We start from the raw sequence: 13863 nt of genomic DNA on the forward strand, positions 1-13863 counted from the left end.
GTGCGCTTCAGGCCGGCGACTCTTCCCACAAAAGGAAACAACTTTCTCTCTACAGAGGATGGAAGGACAGAAGGGCTGAAGCCCATGTGACGTGGGGTCGGGAGAGAGGAGAGACCAATGCCCGGGTCTAGGAAAGACTGGTGGGTGGTGCCAGGCCAGGGGCACTGAGTGGAACACTGCCTGCTCCCTGCGGGGCACTGGTCAGACTGTGGGTTCCAGGGATTCATCCCAGGCTGTGTCTCCTTCAGGCCCCTTGGCCAGCAGCGACTCTGGCACCTGAGCATCCCCTGAAGAGCGCCCCCGAGCTTTGCCTCCTCCAGCCCCGCTACTCAACAGGACGCTCCCGCTCCTGCCCCGTTGCTCTGGCATCACCTCAGCCACCCAGAGTGAGCTACCTGCTCCCCTCAGGCAGGACACAGCAGGCATGCTCCACACGCTCACCTTGAAGTTCAGAGCAGGGGGGTCAGTCCATCCAGCTGAAGGTCACTTCTAGAGACGTCACTGAATCGGCCCTGGTGGGAGCATTGACAGCACAGTAACTGGCAAACACTGCTGCTAAGTCAGCCCTCCAGGGCTCACGGCTAGGAGGGCACATGTCCTCCAGAATGAGGACTAAGAGGCTGCAAGTGACAAGGACCCACCGACAGGCTGCATGACGTCATGGCGGTGAGCCCAAGGCACACAGGGACTGTCTGAGGTCACCGTGAGCAGAGCACTGACCTGAGCTTTGACCCAGAGCCCCCGGGTCCCAGTGGAATTATTACAGATGAAGCGCTGTTGTTGGTGCTTATCTGTGTAAAATCATGTCACATTTGCTGTTGGAAATTATTTCCTGTCATCTCCTCAATGTGTGTGCATCCGCTGTCGGCTGGCGCGTGTCAAAGGCCTTTGCAAGTTGCCACAGCGAACTCCCAGAATTACGACGTACTTATTCCTGTGTGTGGTTCAAAGTGCCCCATACTTCCAGCTGTCTAGTGCCATTTTTTCCTACGACTTAAGGCCACAGAAATAAATTAAGAAGCACACATGCCCAAATGCGATCTTCCTGGTGAGGTCTTTAAACCAAGGAGTTCCCTAAGAAGTCGTTAAAAATTAATGAGCCGGAAATGTCATATTTCTCCTTCTCGCTCTGAAATGTATTTCTTTCAACCATTAACTCATTATCTTTTATTGTGTCCCATAATGAGACAAAAATGTGTTGGGGCAATAAAGCAAGCAATTTTCCAAAGAAGCTACCACACAGCAACAACGTAAATCCCAGAGGAGAAGCGCCTGCGCATGAGCTGGCTGGAGGCAGCTCTCCTCCCAGGCGGAGGCACGGCCGTTCATTAGAGCTGGTAATTTTGGAAGACACACTGCATCTCCTTTGCCTCCAGCCCTTGTTGAACCATCGTGTTCTCCGTGCTGGGTACTGAGAGCGCTTATTACTAGACAATACCACCAGACTTTGAGGAAAGGCAAGGGACCCTGTAAGTTATTTATTTTTAGCTTCTCAAACTCTGGCCCAAGGACCAGGATTATGGCCTTTCCTGGGAGTTTGTTAGAAATGCAGGGTTTCGGGCACCCCCGTCTCCTGAGTCAGCAGCCGTGTCTTAGCAGGATCCCCGGGGGGCTGCCTCACAGTCAGGGTGGAGCAGAAGTCCCAACTGGCGTCCTGGTGAGTGGAGCGGGCGATGGCAGGTGATGGTACCGCTGTTGGTCCTTCGACTGCAGACAAGAACTTGCAGCTTGGCCTGTGGAAAGAAATCAGCGCATTTGCTGAGACAGTCTGATGAGGTGGAGGATGTTTGTACTTACTCCCACTCGTGTGGACACGGCGTCCCACATACTCTTAAACCTGGGCTTCAACATACCACGACTCAGAGCCACAGACAACTAAGCAGAGGGCAGGAGCCAGAGTTCTCCAGAGAAACAGCCAGAAGGAAACAGGACCCACGTCCTCATAGACACGAACACGCAGATACAGCCAGAAGAGGGAGGGCGAGGAGACTGGCTCACACGGTTACAGAGGCTGACAAGCCCCGCGATCTGCGGGAGCCATCGGCCACCTCTCTGGAGGCCAGAAGCTTCAAGACCCAGAAAGAATCAATGTTTCCATTCGCATCCAATGGCAGGAAAAAGCCAACGCCTCAGTTCAAAGCCGTCAGGCAGCCACCGTGATCTGGGTGGGGACCCAGCCAGACCACATCAGGTGGTCGCATGGTTGCCTACGTTTGTCAAAACTCATTGAACTGTTCACCTAAAATGGGTGTTTTACTATCTACAAAATATACTTCATCAAAGTTGATATATAATGTTTTTAATTTTTCAATTAAATTGGGAGATAAGCCCAAGGGCTTCCCGAGGGCCCCCAGGAGGGTCAGCTTTTGTCACACCCACCTGGTGAGGCACGGAGAGGCCAGTGTTCCCTGAACCCATAGCAGATGGCAATCGATAGAACACTTTACATGTATATTTACGATGGTTGCAGTATTTGCATGACTTTGTTAATTTCTGAGTTGTCTACATTTTGGGGCATTTGTTAGACGGGACACTGTTACTAGGTTCCCACATTGCAGGAGCCTGAATTGCAGGATTCTGAAATGGCACAGGAAGTCCAGGGTTGTAATTACAAGAGCTCAGGTTGGTTCCTCCCTTGGCCCCCAGCCCCCTTTCCAGTCTCTCTTCCACACACCTCCCTTCGTTCTGTGCTGTATTATGATTCACTCACATATATACCTTGCCACGATGCTGCAGGGATGCAGGCTGAGTTCACTGCTCCATGCTCCTTCCACCTGGCCACCCCACTCCTGCCCAAGCTTGGCTCCAAGCACAGTGTTTGATCAGAGTCCCCATTCCACAAGTTGTGGTCATATTAAAAGTGAATAAAATAATCCCTTGGGTTTAGTCGTGTATTATTCTGTAGTTGTTCTTATTGTGGAAATAAAACTAACAGAGCCTAGTTATATTAGTGTTATACACTCTTTGTGATGTTAAATAGCCTCTAACTTGTCCAAGATCCTAATTTGTGAGCTTTCATTTTTATTGCATTTGCAAAAGGCAGTAAAATCCAGGAGTGCAGTGTACTCTTGTTCCCAGACCAAGCCGAGGGTCGGGCTGCTATTTCTTGTGGCCCAGTAATGAGCTGCAGATGAACCAGGGAGGAGGAGAGTTTTTGTTTCTGTAACCAGCTACAGGAAGAAGGCCTGGAAATTATCACCAGACCAACTCAAAATTACAGTTTTCCAGAGCTTACATACCTTCTAAGCTGTATGTCGACATGTAAGTGTGCATTCATCCAAAGGCATAAGCAATTAACTTATTTCCATCTATAACTAAGGTCTGAGTCCTGAAGACCTTCCTCTGGAGCCTCAGTAAATGTACTTATTCTAAATGGGTCCAGGTGCTGGGGTGATGGCCCGTATCTCACCTCCTGCTAAATCACGGAGGTCTGGGGAGTTCCTTCAGACCTCCAATAAACTTGTTTGTGGAGGCCCGGGGAGTTTTTTTTTAGACCCTGATAAAACTAGTTCGATCCTAAATGGGTTCTTTTACTAATTTTTTCATTATTCTGTCATGCTTTAAGGCCCAGGAAAGGCCAATGCAAACTCTTGGTGGGCTCGAGTTACATTTCGGCCTTTGTATAAGAGCACCGGCTTTTTTTAGCTTTTAATATTTGACTTAACCACTCAGTCAGTATTGAAACCATTGTTTCCCTGCCAATTCCCCTGAACCCCCATTGTCTACAGACGTGGCTCCCCTTTGCTCTCCCTTCTCTTTCTCCCCTCTTCTCTCTTCCTTTGCCTTCCCCTCTGTTTTGCCCCATTTCCTCCTTTTGCCTCCCCTCCCCGATGGAACCCAACACTCCTCTGTTAAAAAGACTTGCAATGACTGCACCTGGGGGAGCTGCCTCCTGAGCTGCTGCCAGTCCCCAGCACCCACCCCACACCTCCCATTGTCTCCAGTCCCAGAAGCAGCTGAGAGCAGCAGAGGCAGGGTGAGGAGGCCCAAGACCTCCCTGGGAGGAGATCGCCTCCACACAGAGCTGCAGGTCTGCTCTAGCAGGTATCGCAGGAGCCTGGAGCGAGCGTGGCGTCTGACAGGGCCTGCTTCACATGGGACAGAGTGAGCCTGGATTAGGCTGGGTTTCAGGGTTTAATATGTTGGCTCAAACCCTGAGGAAGTGGTTAATAATCCTCCAGGTTGGCTAATTGGACAAAGTTAATGAGATCAAAAAGCTTGAAATCCTGGCACACTACGGAGAACTGAGCTCAAAAGCTCAAGGCAATAGAAATGTAGAAAGTGGGGACTGGCTCAGACCCTCCCTAATATTCCTCTCTCCAAGAGGCCGGGAGAGGGGAGGAAACGCGTTGGTGAGTCCTTCCCAGCCCTGTGGCCGTCCTGGTCCTCTGGGTTCCTGCGGGCTGGAGGTGACGCTGCTCTAAGGACCAGAGCAGGGGTGGCTGTTACCGTCAGAGGCAAAGCAGGCCTCAGTGCCCCAGGGAGGAAGGGATCGCAGCATTTCGACCCATTGTGTATGTCAGTGGGTCCTGGGTCACAGGCATCCCGACACGAGACAGAGGCCTACTAAGTGCTGCTTGGCATAGGTGGGAAAAGCCCGGGTTTGCTAAGAAGAAACCTGTCTCATGGCTAAGTGCCCGGTACCGGACTGAAGGCAGTTTGCCACCTGTCCACAGGGTTCCAACACGAGGGCCCCTGACCTCTCCTTTGCTGAGAGGCCATCTGTTTCCTGCTGGGACCCTGACTGAGAGGACGGTGCCTTCACAGACCTCGCATTTCCGGGAGGGGAAGGTCAGCACAAAGGTAATTAGGCAAATTAACACAGCAGGAAGTTCTCCTTATCAGGAGATAAACGGTCACATCCTGTCAAATCAGAACCAAAATACAGAGTCAACAGTGAGAAGTAGGGTTTGATTTAGGGTCTGTCTTGATCAATTCAATTTAAAATTATGAACATTGGTCCATTTTACCTTGTATTTTAAAAAGGCAAATTAGGCAAAATTGCAAATACCGTGACAGTAAGTGAGCATTAATGGCGGCCGTAGAGAGGTCTTACACTTTTTCTGACTCTGCGTTACGAGAGAAGAATGCAGCATTCTCACTTCCTGTTTCACCTAATACGTCACGTGTTCAGCAAGGATGTCATTTTTACACAAACACGTGTGACCTTTCATTTTCCCAAGAGTTCCTCACCGTCCTTTGAATTAAATTACTAGTTTTTTCAAGGCGACTTCGTTTCTGGTTTTTTTTCTTTTATCCCGCTAAGTAAGGAAACAAAGGACGGGTTTGTTGACTCTGTCTCCTGCACTATTGTTACTCGGCCTCATTTTTCCAGGACTCCCTTTGTCAGTAGCTTTGTGTATAATTTTTTTTCTTTCTTTTTTTTTTTTTTTTAAAACAGAACACGAATTAGCAGGCCGCCAACATAACATCCAGCTCTTCCATGCAACCTTACAGCATTTGCAAAAGTAAAGCTTTCCCTTTGCCACCCATTGGTGTTACATTTATTGTGTTGTGGAAAATTTGGTAATCAGAAGAACTGATTGCCAAGCATGTGGGCACAATGGTCAGAGGCAGGGAGATGCCCACGCTGAACAGGGCAGGTGTTCCGTGAGTGCAGCCTGGAAGCAGAGCCTCTGTGGCAAATAGTTTCAAAGCAGTCTGACCACTTTTGCTTCTTCACCAACTTTCTCTAATATGGGGTCTGAATAACAAATTCTCGGAGGGCACCCCTGGCCTACCCCAGCCCTGGGCACGGAGCCTGGCACAGCCTTAGCTTTCCAGAAATAGTCACTGACTGGATGAATTGCAAATTATGGTGAATGGCATTGATCAAAGAAAAACTTCAGCCAAATTAAATGTAGAGGATTTGAATTGAGCGAAGCCAGGGTAGGCGGAGAGACTCCAGCCACGTGGTGGAAGCCGATTTATGGACAGAAAAGTGAGTGATGAGCAGAAAGGGGAAGTGAGGTAGGGAGGCGCATGGATTGGTCACCGCTCAGCCTTTGCCTTATTTTCGGTCCGAGCGATTGGCTACACTTGATTGGCTAAAACTCAGGGATTGGCACAGGTGCAGGCTACGGTCTGCTTACACCTCTGCTTGTTAGTGCTCCCGACTTACAGAGAAACCTTTAGGCGGAACTTAAATAGGAAGGCCGCAGCAGGAGGCTAAACTTGGCTTAACAGCCTAAGGAAAAACAAAAGAGGCAGCAGAGAGGACACCAGAGAGGCCTTAAAGAGTCTAGAGGCAGGAAGGCCTCTTTGCGGGGTGAAATGGGAGGAAGTGTCTGTGGGAAAGAGGAGGATGGGGCAGGAAGTAGGGCTCAGATCGGGCGAGGGCACCACATGTGAGCGTGAGGCAGGAGCACAGCAAGGGGAAGAGGGTGAAGGCTCAGTGTCAGGGGCCCTGAAATGACACTTGTCTCTATAACCACAGAGCAGCAGTGGTGGAAAGGGACAGAGGCAGCAAACACAGGACATGGCCCTCTCCGCAGCCCAGGGCCAGCAGCCCTCATGTGTCACTAAGGAAGAGTGATGGAAGGGCAGTGGCTGACCGGGGTCTATAATCGAGCTTGAGGGCTTCCAGAATTCCAGTGCTGCATGCTACTTTAGGTTTAGAAATAAAAGTATTCAGCTGGATATGGTGGCTTATGCCTGTAATCACAGCACTTTGGAAGGCCAAGGTGGGAGGATTGCTTGAGCCCAGGAGTTTAAGACCAGCCTGGCAACATAGCAAGACCCTGCTACTACAAAAAATAAAAAGCAAGCCTGGCTTGGTGGTATTCACCTATAGTCCCAACTACTCGGGAGACTAAGGTAGAAGGACCTCTTGAGTTAGGAGGTCGAGGCTATAGTGGGCTGTGATTGCACCACCGCACTCCAGCCTGGGCAATGAAGTGAGACCCCACCTCTAAAAAAAAAAAAAAAAAAGAAAGAAAGCAGAAGACAAGTATTTCCATAGTGTGGTTCCTTTTCTCCTGTACTAGGTCTGTTGCCTGATGCACTCTGCAAATCAATATGTAGCAGAGAAAGAGCCTTAATCATGGGGCTACCAGAAGAGGCGGCAGGAAACCTCAACTCCATCTCCCCAGGGAGTGTGGGGCTCGGGTTTTTGAGGGTTTGGGCAGAGGCTGCAGCGTGGAGATCATTGATGGGTGGGGGAGTGTGGAATGAAGCCACGGACAGCGAGGTGAAGACAATGGCGTTCTCATGTCGACTGGGTTTAAACTGGCATCGGCTGTTATGCTGGAATTCAGGATCTGCTTAAGCAGTTCTTGGCCAGAGGCCTTGCGATTCTAACAGCAGAGAAGTTCCTATCTATAGGAACGACGCGGGTGCAGATGGTTGCTATCTCATGCTACGTGACTTTTGCTTACAAGGAAGTGGGTCAGAGTGAAGCCTGATTAATGTTTAATTATAATATTTCTCTCCAGATCTATTCTTAACCCTGAACCATGGCTTCACCATGATTTCAGACAGCAGCAGCAGCTTCCTTCACCTCCGCCTTTCTTTCTACTTTCTATCCCTTTCCTGCCTCCCTCTATTAATAGTGCCCTGACCACAGGTCCTCCCTTTTCTCCACTATCCACTTGCCCACTCAAAACCACAACCATCACCACAAAAAGAAAATGCTGTGTGCAGACCCAACAAGAATGTCCTCTGAGGCTGGGACCTCAGGGCAGAACAGAGAAGCCTTCTGTCCAGGGTCAGAGCCAGCACTTGCACCTGCTGGGGGAAAGAGCAGGTGGAGTTGAAGGGTTTCTCCAAGGTGGAGGTCCCAAAACCCCCCTCAGGAAGGCACTGATGCTGGGTGGGGCTGGGCATCCTCCAGGCAGGCTCCAGTGAAGCTGCCTTTGCAGCACATTATGAGTAAGAGAAGTCTCACATCATCGACCCCATCTTGCTTCTGACTGTCACGCCATCCTTGGTCATTCCTGGGCACAGGCCAAGCTAACTTTAGGGAGAATTTATAGTTTAACTTGAAAGCAAGGATGATAACAGTCCCTTCCTAAAACTAACCCCATCCATGCTCAGGAACTGAAAGCCACCTTGTACGACTAGCAGAAAGCCACAAGAGCAGGATTATAGGAGGGACCTGAATTCTGCCTGAATGTAAGCATAGTTTCTATGACTCCTTCTTTCCGGGGGGCCATGTGAGGATTTGTGATTTTCCCAATGGCTTCCATAAAAACATCACTATTGTAGAACCTACGTTTCTTTTGTTTTTTGTTTTTTTGTTTTTTCAGTCTAATCCCATGGGGATCCAGGATTCATGACTCAACCGGCCTTACGGCCCCACCCAGATGTGGACTCAGCACAGAGGACCATTTTCTGCAATCCTGCGATTTCATCCCTAACCTATAAGCACCACCCATTCCCTAGCCCCCGGCCCAGCAAACTGTCTATAAAAACCCCAGTGTCAGAGCCTTTGGGGAGAACGATGGGTAGTAACTCCAGTTCTCCTGCGTGGGCCAGGGTCATGTCAGTGACACCCTTCCTCGCCTGCAATGCCATGGCCTCAATAAATTGATTTTGTCTGTGCAATGGACAGGAAGAGCCCATCGGATGATTATATCAGCAGAGGGGTCGCTCGTCCAGGGGCTGCTCTGAGGATGCCAACAGCAAGGAGACTCAGCAGAGCTGGCAAAGGCCAGGAATAGCCCAGGTGGGAGGAATGTCTGAAATAGGAATCACGTACATCTTGAGATCAAGATGAATATCTTAATCTTTCAGTTAATGATAAAGACATTTGGTGATCAACACTTTTGTCTACCCAGAGTCACATGCTGCAGGCTCCATTTCTGGTCAGCTCCAGCCAGCGCCAACCCAGCAGACGGCAGCTGCCCGTGCTGGAGAAATTACAAAAGGGACTGCCTGATGCCAGCGGAGAGTGAACAAGACGCAGTCATTCTGGAAGGGAGTTGACACTTGGAAGAGAGGAGGGCACGGGGGAGCTTCCGTCATTACGGCTCTGGCGGTGACGGTTGTCGCCATGAAGAGTGACCAAAGGGAAACAGAAAACCGCAGGCTTTCGGGTCTGCAGAGCCAGTGGCCTAAGCTCACAGCAGCCACAGCTGGTGATAAGATAGTGAGCACCCAGGACAGAAAAGGACACAAGGAGGAGCCTCAAATCCTGCAACCAAACTCTGCCCAAGTTAGATCATCAGAACTTCAGCCTTAGGTGACAGAAGCCCTCGTCTGCACATCTTCCCAGAGAAATGGAACATGAGCACAACAGTTCAAAAACGAAGTGGGCCAGGCTTCCAGCCGCCACGCTGAGCTCCTTCCCCTGCTTGGACTCTCCACCACTCCCAGCTGTCCCAATTTCAACTCTAAGAGTGGAATACCAAGGTCTTTTTAAAACAAACTTCCAGTTTCTCATCAAAGACACAGTTGAGAAAACAACAACAGTTTCTTGTTGAGCCACAGACTGAGCAAAACTTGCTTCTGCGAAGGACAGAAAATGCAGAGGATTTCTACAATTCAAAGAACTAGACAGTGCAATACAAACTTGAAAAACAGTTGAACGGACATTTCCCAAGGACGCTATACGGATATCCAAGAAGTACATGAATGGATGCCCAATGCCATTCATATTAGCTAAGAAGGCCATGATGGGGGCAACTGATACAATGTGCATATGCAATGTGGATTAGAAACAGTGTATCAACGTGAAATTTCTTAATTTGATTATACAGTAGTTACATATGAGAATATCCTTGTCTTTACAAAATAGATACTGAAATAGGCATATCACACTTAACAGGTTGTGGAAAAATGGTGTATGTCTACTGTGCATTTATACCTTCTCTACATGCTATTCTGTCTCTCTCTTTCTCTCTCCCTCCCTCCCTCCCTCCTTCCCTCCCTCTCTCCCTCCCTCCTCTCTCCCTCCCTCCTCTCTCCCTCCCTCCCTCTCTCCTCTCTCCCTCCCTCCCTCCCTCCCTCCCTCCTCTCTCCCTCCTCTCTCTCAGTAAGATGATAAAGCACATAGGGCAAGATGCGAATCGTTGCTGAGTCTGCTTAGGAAGCATAGAGGAGTTTCATTTTCTATTGTAAATTTTCTTTAAGTTTAAAATTATACAGAAAAGAACTTACAAAACATCTGAAACACTAAAAAAAAAAGAACTGAAGTTTTCAGGGACCAGTTGGGTCCTGTCCTCAGAACGAAACAGCAGCATGAAGAAGCTACCACTGGCCAAAATTGTGTCTGTCTGTGCATCAGGAAGAAAAGCTATTGGAGTGGATTGAAGCCCATTGACTCAGCGAACATCCGCGAGTCCCTGGTGACTACGTGAAAAAGACCCAGAACAAAGGGACTCGCCACCTTTGAAGCATCTGCTAAACTAACACCTCGCTTATAAAATCATTCATTCAAGGGTCAGAATTAAAGTCTTTATTGTTCTAGGAGGAGCTGCATTTCATGGGAACCAAATCAATCCGTGATTTACAGCCTAGTGAACTCAGGAGGAGCAGTAGAGTGGGCAAAACACCGTCTTGCCAACCACACTTGCAGTGGGCTGCAGGATGACCCCGAAGATAGCAGGCCCTGATGGTTGTCGGGGTGAACCGCTCACAGTGGATCAGCCAGATAGGCCGTGCCTCCCACAAATGTGAATTCCGGCTAAGAACATTACGTGAATCCATCAAACCTTTAGCTCTAGGTTCTTTGGCAGTAAGAAGTACCCAAAGCTTGAAGAACAAGAGAGCCCAGACAAACCCAGGAGGGGAGATACTCTGCCAGGCAGCCTGCCCAGACTCTTCAAAGCCAGAAACACGGAAGGGACTGCACTGGATGAAAAGAATGAGGCGCAGGGATTTCCACGAAGCTCCCCAGCCTCCAGCTTCAGACTCCACACAGGCACAGGCACCTTCCAAGATCTAGACAGGGTGTCCACGTGCCCCTGTGGTTTGTCTATTTTGCGGAAGTGAAGATTTTAACCATAATCGTCCCTCTGCCACTTTCCCCTCTGATTTCAATCAGACGTGTGTCAGGTGGAATGGCATTGAAACGGCCACAGGCTCTTTTAGGATCTGTGTCAGGGGCACAGATTAAATTGAATCAGGGGTAACTGGGGTGCTTCGGGTTCTGGAGAGTATTTGCATATGCCCCTGGTTTGCAGTGCTTTTCATATGCTGTGCAGTTACTGCTTCCTGTCCTGGGGGAGTCACTTCCAGAAATACTTCCACCACCATTTTGCTACTTACCTAGACTCGAGACATGGAAGTGCAGGGTCGAAGGTCAATCCCAGTATGAACCCGTCCTCCAGCTCCAGCACCATTGCACCTGGAAGCGTAGAAGAAACTGAGTTGAAGTGCAGTGAGTCAGAAGCTTGCCCATGGAGATCTCCTCAGTCATCAGACGTGGAAAACCGTAAGAGTAGGCATCGCTGATGGCTGCTTCGAACCAGAATATCTCCTCTCAGGGGTATAATGATGTATTGTATACCTTTTTTTTGAGACTGAGTCTCAATGCTATTGCCCAGGCTGGAGTGCAGTAGTGTGATCATGGCTCAGTGCAGCCTCAACCTCCTGGGCTCCAGTGATCATCCTGCCTCAGCCTCCTGAGTAGCTGGGATGCCAGGCTAATTTTTGTATTTGTTGTAGAGATCGGGTCTTGCTATGTTGCCCAGCTGGTCTTGCACTCCTGGGTTCAAGCAATTCTCCGTCTTGGCCTCCCACAGTGCTAGGATTACAGAAGCAAACCACTGTGGCTGCCTATCATATATACTTTTTTTTTTTTTTTTGAGACCAAGTCTTGCTCTGTCACCCAGGCTAAAGTGCAGTGGCACAATCTCAACTCACTGCAACCTCCGCCTCCTGGGTTCAAGGGATTCTCCTGGCTCAGCCTCCTGAGTAGCTGGGATTACAGGTGCCCACCACCACTCCTGGGTAATTTTTGTATATGTAGTAGAGATGAGGTTTCACTATGTTGGCCAGGCTGGTCTTGAACTCCTGACCTCAGGTGATTCGCCCACCTCAGCTTCCCAAAGTGCTGGGATTACAGAAGTAGGCCATGGTGCCCCGCCCCCATCATTTCTAATTTTGGATGAGAATCACATGTAATTGGATTTATCAGCACACCTGTTTGTCATTTGCAATCCTATAGCAGTTTTGTGGACAGTGTTATGTTTGTATGTGAAGATGAACTTCTTATGCCCCTCAATCATCAGTAAGGAATAAACCACACTAAAGAAACAGTGTAATTATCTTGCTAATATCCCTATATACAATATTACAAAATTGTCTGAAAAAGAGGCAGACAAAGATTATGCTGGAATAAAATGTAGGAAGAGACATATTACAGAGTCGTGTTAAGCAGTGAATGAATATTCTGACAGTTCTCTAGATTTCGTGCCACTTTTCCACTTTTCATTTGTAATTTTACTGTAATTTATTTTCCTATTCTAAATAAACATTTGTTTTAACGTAATTTTATATTCCTAATGTTGTATGCTGTTTGCTCTTTTTTAGATTTTTTTTTTTAGATGTATTTCTTTAGAGATGGGCATCACCATTTTGCCCAAGCTAGACTCAAACCCCTGGGCTCAGACGGTCCTCCAGTTGCAGCCTCTCAGGTAAATGGGATTAAAGGCTCGCGCCAACACACCCGGCTGTGTGCTTTGTCTTAGAGGTCCTGTTCATGAAAGCACTGTGTATACAAAGCAGCCCCCAAATGCCGAAGGAGACGAGAAGTCAAAAGAGAGGGCAGACAGACCCAGTTTGTCGGTGTTGGTTGATATACTGGGGAACTTACATACAGCAGCGTGGCCCTGGGTGGCCACAAGACGGGTGGATTTCTGCACTGTGACTCCCCAGACCCAGGACATATATACCGCAGGGCAAGGGCATGCATGCTCTAGCAACACAAAGGCAACTCTCCAGGACAGCAGAGTGCCATGTGCACTGTTGCCTCTAATTTGTGCGGTAATGTCAAGGTGGACACTTTCTTACACTAGAGATGGTAGATAAAGTGGAAACCAGGAGGCTTTCACAGGACTGGGGCTGGTCAGACATCAGCATGGCCGGTTAGCATCCAACAGGGAGCCACTTTTGTCTCCACAGACCCCGTGTTTAGAGACACAGCCCCCAGATTATGTCTCTAAAGGACATTTTGGGGGGGGACTGATGATGTCTGGGGTGAACTGTTTCGGGGTAGACTGATGACGTCTGGGACAAACTGCAAACATCTTGACATTCGTTAAACCAACTCTAAAGGATGTTTTGGGGTGAACCAAAAGACACTTGCCCTCTAAGTAATTCAGGGGAGGGGAGGGTGAGCAAAGGAGAGCACTGCAGGATGGGGAGTCGGGCTCCCCTGGGAGGTCCTCACTTACCTGCCCAGGAACTAGGGGCCCTGCCTGGCACTGAGGAGAGAAAGGAGAGGTGGAGTCTCAGACAGTCCGAAAGAAACATGAGCGAGGTGCAGGTGGCAGCCTCCAGCACACTCAGAAACCAAAGCGTGTGCAAGCAGGACAAAGCCTGGCCTGGGGGGTGGCCCTCCTCCCCAGCCGCCTGCAGGGCCCCACAGTGGGCCTGGCTCCACATGGAGAGGTGAAGCGGGGGAGGAGCCTTTGGGGCAGCGGGGGTCTCCCACCCAAGCCACCCATCTACCCATCACACTGCATTTGAGGAGCGTTGCACACAGCAGGCCTCGTGTTCGAAGCACTTCCTCACTCCCTGGCAGGAAGTCTGAGAGGGGGGTTGGGTACAGAATAACTCTCCCAGCTCAGCCAGAAGCCAGACTTCCATTCACCGTCTCCCACAGAGTTAGTTTTCTTTTTCCAAGGGGAAGACAGCACTGAAAAACCATGGCAAAACCACACAGTAACCTTCAGGTTACAGAAGTTGAAGCAGAGGCTA

The 13863-nt window shown here is 49.3% G+C and overlaps 1 long non-coding RNA gene across 1 annotated transcript; it reads right to left on the minus strand.

Annotated features, from left to right (window-relative positions):
• Positions 1–1139: 1139 nt before the first annotated feature.
• Positions 1140–2083, minus strand: LOC118149900 (uncharacterized). Its single transcript, XR_004737650.3, has 2 exons — positions 1854–2083; positions 1140–1733 (listed from the first exon to the last, which is right to left on the minus strand). It is a non-coding gene; the product is annotated as an uncharacterized LOC118149900 (long non-coding RNA).
• Positions 2084–13863: the final 11780 nt, after the last annotated feature.

Source organism: Callithrix jacchus, chromosome 21 (genome assembly GCF_049354715.1).
Source record: "Callithrix jacchus isolate 240 chromosome 21, calJac240_pri, whole genome shotgun sequence".
In the NCBI taxonomy this organism is placed as follows: Eukaryota; Metazoa; Chordata; class Mammalia; order Primates; family Cebidae; genus Callithrix; species Callithrix jacchus.